Below are 8552 nucleotides of genomic sequence, written 5' to 3'. Positions count from 1 at the left end.
CGCAGCGGCCGTGACACCGTCCCCCATGGAAGTCGACGGGCCCGGTACCGAGTACCCCCAGGCCCCGCGGGGCGCTCCATATGTCTCTCCCTAAGGCGTCTATCCAACCGGATGGCAAGGGACATGGCGGCCTCCAGCGACTTGGGGGCGGTGTACTGCACCAGAGTATCCTGCAACTTTGGAGACAGACCCTGCATAAATTGACTCCTAAGTGCAGGGTCATTCCACTGAATGTCAGTAGCCCACCTCCTAAACTCTGAGCAGTACTCCTCCGCAACCTAGGCTCCCTGTTTAACCCTACGGAGTCGAGATTCTGCCAGGGCGACGCCATCAGGATCCCCATACACTAGCGCCAAAGCCGCAAAAAACTCGTCCACGGACTCTAATGATGGTGAATCATCCGGCAGGGAGAAGGCCCAGGATTGGGGATCCCCCTTAAGAAGGGACATAATGATTTCCACCCGTTGCTCTTCACTCCCTGATGAACGAGGACGCAGCCTGAAATATAATTTGCAGGCTTGCTGAAATACCAAGAATTGATCTCTCCCTCCAGAAAACCTGTCAGGGAGGGATATCTTGGGTTCCGGCTGAGCCTGTGTCTGAACCAGACCCCCAAAGCCCACCAACAGCTGCAACTGCTGCACCAACTCACCACGCAGCCCCCTAATCTCCTCAGTAAAGATTTGCAGCATTTGGGCAAAGGTCTGCCTTGGGTCCTTGGCTCAACAGAAAAAAAAGACGGGTTGGTGATAATGTGATGGTCACGTGTGACTGGACACACCGCCTCCAGCAGGGCGAATTTATATGACACACGCGATCCTGGATACACCACCTCCAGTAGGGCGAATATAAATAATAAAACGTGCAGCCGGATACACCACCTCCAGCAGGCGAATTTCAGAATTACACGTGAAACTGGATACATGCCTCCAGCAGGGCGAATTTAAATAATAAGGCGAAACACCAGGGAAACCGATACAATGGAGGGCCCTGCGATAGGGAACGGGACGTGGAGACCTCCTGCACTCCCCTGAGCCAGTCTCTACACTCCTAACAGTCCCTATACAGGCTCCGCACCTGTTGCTGAGCTGGAACCTAAGAACCCTTGCTCGCCCTGCACCTATCCCTTACTAGTGAAATGGACGGTGCAGAAAAAAATCCCACCACTGCACTGAAACACACATAAGGGAAGTCACAAACAGGGATAACACCACTTAGCTTTGCTCTGTTGCTATTGCTCCAAGCAACAGAGTCCACCACCAGAATTCAGCTTCCACCTGAAGCTACTACACCAGAGCTCTGCCTGAGCTGCAAGGAACTCCTCTCAGGTGTTCCTTCCTCCACCAGACTTGGTTGGAAATGAGCAATAACACCAACACTGAGTGAGAGCACATGACACACCTTTATAGTTAAGCCAGAGGAATCACACCTGTTAGTGATTCCCGTGTAATAACGCTAACCACCACCGGGGGCAAACAAGAACAAAAGACACCACTGTGCAATGACCCTAATGGCCATTGGGGGCAAAACCAAACTTAAGCACACAGCTTAAGGAAAAGAAAAGGTTACATGTGCTTTTATCTGTCATCATCCAACCAGGATCATGACATAACCGTTCCTTTCCCACCACCATCCCAGTCCTCTCTCCACACTGCCAATGTAGAAGTGTCCCGCAGCCCCTCCAGCAGTATTTCCACCCCACACTATACTAATTTATGATTATGTGTCTATAATAAAAATCCAAATTTTCTGGTTTAAAGCTTTATTAAAATTTTATCTTTTGAAATTGACAAACATTTTATTAAAAAAAAAAGGGTCAATAAAAGTTAAATTGTTGGATTACAATTGTTGTCATTTATTTCTGCGGCTAAATATGTTTAAACCAAAGGTAAAATACTGTGTATAAAAAAGGTAAAAATTATTGGGTATACCAAACCAGGTACATAACTTTGGGTAAAAGGTAAAGAAATGTTACTTTTTGGTCACAGTTGTTCCCTGGTTGTGTTTTAGGCAAAGTATTTCACCTTTTAGCCAAAGTTGTGTACATTGTTAGGTAATCCCCAACAAGGTACACAACTTTGGCTAAAAGGTGAAATACTTTGGCTAAAACACAATCAGGGACACAACTGTGGCCAAAAGGTAAAAAAATTTAGATAAACCAGATAGAGAACTTTGGTTGGCAAAGGTATACTGTTGGTACAGATGGTACATTACTTTGGTTAAGGGCAGAAATTTATCAAACTCTGTCATCCTGCCAGTCTATTCTTCCTTGAGGTGACATAAAGTATTGGGCACAATTGTCCCTCATTTGTGAAACAGTCACAGAACTTCTATTGGTAATGTTATGGTAATCTTGCAAGGTGGTTTCTTCAGAGTGGTCCTCAATGGAAATGGGTTCCTTGCAGATAACAAAATTGTGCAGGACCACGCAAGTTTTGATCACCTCGTCCACAGTTTCAGTCTTGAGGTTGATCGCAGTCAATAGGACACGCCATTTGGCTGTCAGAATACCAAAAGCGCACTCCACCATTCTTCTTGCTCTTGTGAGGCGGTAATTAAAAATTTGTTTTGTTCTTGTCAATCCTCTGCTAGAGTACGATTTCAAAAGGTTTTCTGACAGCTGGAAGGCTTCATCCCCTACACATACAAAAGGCATAGGTGGGCCAGATGTTTGAGGCAGCGGTCTAGGGGGTGGGAACTGGAAGGTGTTTCCATATAGTCGACGCCCCATAGCAGACAGTTTGTTTGAAAACTTGAGAATCATTGGAGCGGCTATAGGCCCCAATATCGACCGCAATAAATTTGTATTCCGCGTCAGCGATGGCCATGAGGACAATGGAAAAGTATTTCTTGTAATTGAAACATTCAGATCCCGATCCTGCTGGCTTTACAATGCGGATATGTTTCCCTCCACAGCGCCCAAGCAATTAGGAAACTGACATATCTGTAGAAACTTGTCAGCAATTTCAATCCACCTCTCTGTTGTGGGCTCTGGTATAAATTCATCAACTAAAGAGTCCCACAATGCATGGCATGTGTGCTTCACAATTCCAGATATGGTGGAAATGGAGTGACGAAAGGGATTCTCCAGTTGCAAGGAATCTGTGGGAAAAAAAAAAAAAAGTTCAAAATCACAACATTACATACCAAAACTCAGCCATAACAATTGGCGATACAAACTACCACCAACAACATTCCAGTTAAAGTGTGCTCTGAAACGAGCAGATCCAATAAATGTGACCTACCTTAGAGTCACCATCAGACGCTCCGTCGGTGAAATGGAGAAGTGGCAATAGGTGTACGATCTTCTTATGAGGTCTGCAATGCGCTCCACCAAGTAATCAAAATTCTCCATTTTCATCCGAAGATATGCAAAAAATTTCTCCGGGTTTCCTCTAAGGTCCATGCAGAGTGTAGAATACACCCCACGCGTCATTCTCTTGGCTGTGATGGGGTGGATCCACAAACGATGTTGACGTCGCTGATGCATGATGCGCTGCTGTCTCACTCTCTCCTTCTCCAGAACAATCACCTTCAAACGATTCGCCTCCACTGTAAAATCCATCAAATTCTTCAAAATGTTTCCTATCACAACATCCATCTTCGCCAGTCACTTGCTCTTCTCTCCAACCTGTCAAAGATGGAACATTGAATATATAGGTTTTCAGTAGCCAATCACGTTTGGAAGCCCCCAAGGGGCGTTTAAAAAAACCGGATCTGTCGAAATCCGTCAAAAAACGGATGGAAAAACAGATGAAATGGATGAGACGGATCCGGTTTTTGGTTGGATGCGCAAGACGGATCCGGCAGAAAACCGGATCCGTCACATCCAGTTTTACATAACATTTGCCGGATCCGGCGCGACGCCGGATCGCGCCTGACGGTGCAAAACGGATGTGTGATAGTAGCCTTAGTCTCAGTGCTTGTACAGTAAAGAATCTTCGTGTGTGACGATGGTGAAAGCTTATGTCCGCTAAATCAGGGGTATGCATCCTGCGGAACGGGGGCAACATGCAGCTTGGAATGTCATTCATTGGAGCCACATCCTCGTCTGCATCCTGTGGCTGATCACATTTCCAAGTCAGACAGCAGAGGAGTAGTGCTTGCAATGAGAGCAGGGAGGTGCTAGTACTAATGGTCGTAGTGGGGTCTCTAGATCCTAGTGTAGCCCTCCACTCAGAGGTAATGTAGATGAGGTAAAGAGGTTGCCATTATTGTGTGCAACTATCTCCATGGTTGTTTTATGGGAGTTGAGGAAACACTGGTCAATTTTAGCAACTCACATAAACTACAGTGGAGAGTTGCATGCAAGGATTCTTCCTATGTGGACAGCCAAAGGAGTAAAAAGAGACTTCTATTTTCCTGACGGGTTGCAGTCCTGGAAATGGAACTGGTACCTATTCTCATGCATTCATGTCCTACACTTTTGATATGCTATAAATAGAGTTGAGTGAAACGGGTCAGTCAAATTAAAAAATCACCGACTTTCGCCAAAGTCGGGTTTCATGAAACGAAACCCGACCATAGCGTGAGGTCGGCCATGAGGTCGCTGATCCGCGAGCCAAAGTCGCGTTTTAAATGATGCTTCCAGCGCCTTTTTTCAGCCAATGATGGAGGACGCACACTGTGAGCAACGCGATGACATGTGCAGCGGCCACCACCATCTTAGAGAAGAGCATTGAAGTGATTGGCTGGCTTTGTGTGGCGTCACAGGGGCTATAAAAGGCAGTGACCGCCATCTTACTTCTGCTGATCTTAGAACAGGGAGAGGTGCTGCTGCTGATGCTGAATAGGGAGAGCGTTAGGCAGGGAAGAAGAAAAAAAAAATAGCTTCTGCTGCTAGCGCTTTTCACTGCACAGTTAGTGTGCAGTGAAAGTGTAGAATTTTAGTTTTGTGCAGCAGCGCTGGTGGTGATTAGGCTACCTTTTAAGGCTACCTGATAGCTGCATTGGTGTGTGCACACTGCTGTTCAAACTGCTTTTTTCAAAGCACTCCAACTTTTATTATTTTGTTCTGCTCATTTACCGAGCGTTCATTTTTTCACACACCGTATAGCGGTGTACGGTCCTCACAGAGTACCGTGTACCGGCTGGGATCACGGACAAATACAAGCTATCTGTGTGTGACTCTGAAAAAACAAGCTGAGGCGATTTACCAGTTTTCCAGACCTACACCGTATAGAGGTGTCGGCTTTGCAAACAGTTTAGTATATGTGCTGTTTAATTACAGTCCAAACTATACAAAGACAGCGTGTGTCACTCCGTATAAACATAGCCTGAGATTTACAATCTTCCATACAGACACCAGATAGCGGTGTACGCTCCTCACATACTACCGTGTACTGACTGGGATCACGGACAAATACAAGCTATCTGTGTGTGACTCTGGAAAAACAAGTCGAGGCGATTTGCCAGTTTTCCAGACCTACACCGTATAGAGCTGTCGGCTTTGCAAACAGTATAGTATATATGCTGTTTAATTATGGTCCAAACTATACAGAGACAGCGTGTGTGTGTGAGACACTCTTTAAATACATATACGGAGATTGTTAGTTACACAAAAACCATATCCAGCTGTACACTTCTGATACAGTACCATATATCTGCTTGTTGTATTACGGTCAAATACATACTGGGAGAGCATCTGTGACTAACAAAAAAAATACGTAGATTTAATTTTTTTAATACACCTTACACAGCTGGGCGCTCCTCAAACAGTACCATCTATCTGAAAGGTATTTTGGGTACATGAGGAAGTATGGTGGAAGAGGCTGCGGACATGGGCAGGGGGGCGCCGCTGGTACTGATGGTGGTGGTGCATCGGCTGGTTCTGGCAAAAGCACAATAGCAGCTAAGGCAGGAGGTGTTGAGCCTGCGTCATCGTCTGGCCCCAGAAGGCCTGTAAGGTTCCCTTTTATTGGAGTAGGAAAACCGCTTTTAAAGCCGGAGCATCAGGAACAGGTTTTGGCGTACATTGCCGAAACAGCCACCAGCTCTATTGCCTCCTCTTCTGAACGTTCCAAACCTGCAAGCATGGAGTCATCAGTGCAGGGTTCTGGTCAGGAAAAACACCTTTCCTTATGTCCTTCACTCCCACCAAAAGTGAAAGATGCGGCAGCCGACACTTCAGATTACTCTATGGAGCTCTTTTCACATAACATGCCTGGGTTATCCAGTCAAATCCTGAATTCCCCAGTCCAAGATGAATCTGACATAGATGATTCTGCTGGTACATTGACCCACAGCACTACATTGCCCTCGCAGTCTATTGAGCCAGAATCTGACCCTGACGAAACTCAGGTGCTCCTTCCCGCATACTATACCACCTTACACGGTGACACAGAGGAAGGTAAAGAGGAAGGTGCAGATGACTTTGAAGAGGAGGTGATGGATGACCCAGTTCTTGACCCGGATTGGCATCCATTGGGGGAGGAGGGTGGCGCTGGCAACAGTTCAGATAAGGAGAAGGATCCGCAGCAGGCATTGACATCGCAGCAGCGGTTATCTGGCAGGTCCGTAGCTGTCCAAAAACGTGGACCAAAAAATAAAAGAGTTGCAGGACAGCTTGGCCAGACGGTCAAGTTAGCAGAGCATGCAAGGCCAGAAAATGTCTACCATAGTAGGAAGAGTGCAGTGTGGCACTTATTTGTCCAAAATCCTACTGATGAGGCAAAGGTTACCTGTAAGAAGTGCGGAAGGACCTTTAGCTGAGGTAAACAACTCAAAAATTTGAATTCCAGTTGCATGCTTAGACATTTAACCAACATGCACTTGCAAGCGTGGACGGACTACAAAACGTCAGGTAGCACATGTGCACCTGCTCCGACTAAAGGTAGCCAGCAACGCTCCATAACTTCCCCCACTGTAACAACACTGCCACCATTTAGCACACCACCAGCACAAAATGTTGAGGTGTCGTCGCAAGGCTAAAGCATTCAGGGAATCACAATGGTTTTGCAACACAACACTGAATCTAGGCCATCAACACCAATAACATCACCAACCCCCTCTCACTCCGTCCGGTCCACCGCTAGTTCCCCCATATGCAGCTCTCCAGTACAGCTTACCCTACCAGACACTCTGGGTAGGACAAGAAAGTACTCATCCTCTCATCCGCGTACACTATGTTTGAACGCCTACATTGCCAAACTAATCTCGTTAGAGATGATGCCCTACCGTTTGGTTGAAAGCGAAGCTTTCCGCGAGCTCATGGCCTACGCTGTCCCATGCTATGACCTACCCAGTCGCCACTTCTTTTCTCGAAAAGCCATCCCAGCCCTCCACCTGCATGTGAAAGACCGCATTGTTCATGCCCTCAAGCAATCAGTGAGTGGAAAGGTGCACCTCACAACAGATGCATGGTCCAGTAGGCATGGCCAGGGCGGTTACGTGTCCATCACTGCGCACTGGGTTAATGTGGTGGATGCAGTCTCCACAGGGCACAGCGGCAGTGGAACAGTGCTGCCTAGCCCACTGTATAGAAAACAGTTGCCTGTAGGCTTTTGAGCCTCCTCCTCCTCTATAAGCGAAAGCTCGTCCACAGAGCGCAGTCGCACAAGCACTCCATCTGCAGCTGGCAGTGTTGCACACGAGGTGTTCCACTATCGAACAGCTAGTGGTAAGCGTCAGCAGGCTGTGTTAAAGATGATGTCTTTGGGCGACAACAGACACACCGCGGAGGTACTGGCCGACTACTTGCAGCAACAAACTGAGTCATGGCTGGGCAGTCTACATCTTGAGCCAGGCAAGGTAGTCAGTGATAACGGCCGTAATTTTGTGGCAGCCATAGGCCTTGCAAAACACATACCTTGCCTGGCTCACACTTTGAACCTGGTGATGCAGTGCTTCCTTAATAATTATCTGGAGCTAACATCCCTGCTCCATAAGGTGCGAAGACTGTGCTCGCACATCCATCGCTCACCCGTACACTCCAGTCATATGCAGAAGCTGCAGCGATTGCTCCACCTCCCCAAGCACCGCCTAATTATAGACATTGCAACAAGGTGGAATCCACCCTGCACATGGTTGAGAGGCTGTGCGAACAGAGGCAGGCTGTAATGCATTTGTGGGAGGATACACGGGCAGGCAGTTTGAGGGCAGACATGGAATAGTCGGGTGTGCAGTGGTCAAAGCTGAAAGACCTCTGTAAAGTCCTTCAGTGTTTTGAGGAATGCACACAGCTGGTAAGCGCTGATGATGCCATCATACGCCATCATTAGCATGAGCATCCCACTTATGCGTCTGCTCATGCAAAGTTTGACGCACATTAAGGAACAGGCGTCTGCAGCGGAGAAGGAACAGGAGGAGGAGGAGGAGGAGGGAAGCCTTGCTGACAGTCAGCCATTGTCTGGTCAGGGAACTGTCCTGGACGAGGTGGAGGAAGAGGAGGAGGAGGAGGATGAGGGGGATGATTATTTTGGGCAGGAGGATGCTTCTCATGGGGCAAGAGAAAATGTTCTCGTTCCAAGGTCAGGTACAGGGTTTGTGCGTGACTGTAGGGATGTGGATTATCCAGAAAGTGCTCCTCCACACAGCAGTGGCAGTGCATTATT

Source organism: Dendrobates tinctorius, unplaced genomic scaffold (assembly GCF_039654945.1).
Source record: "Dendrobates tinctorius isolate UK_male_01 unplaced genomic scaffold, ASM3965494v1 ptg000089l, whole genome shotgun sequence".
Lineage (NCBI taxonomy): Eukaryota > Metazoa > Chordata > Amphibia > Anura > Dendrobatidae > Dendrobates > Dendrobates tinctorius.
Note: the sequence above shows the minus strand (reverse complement) of the source record.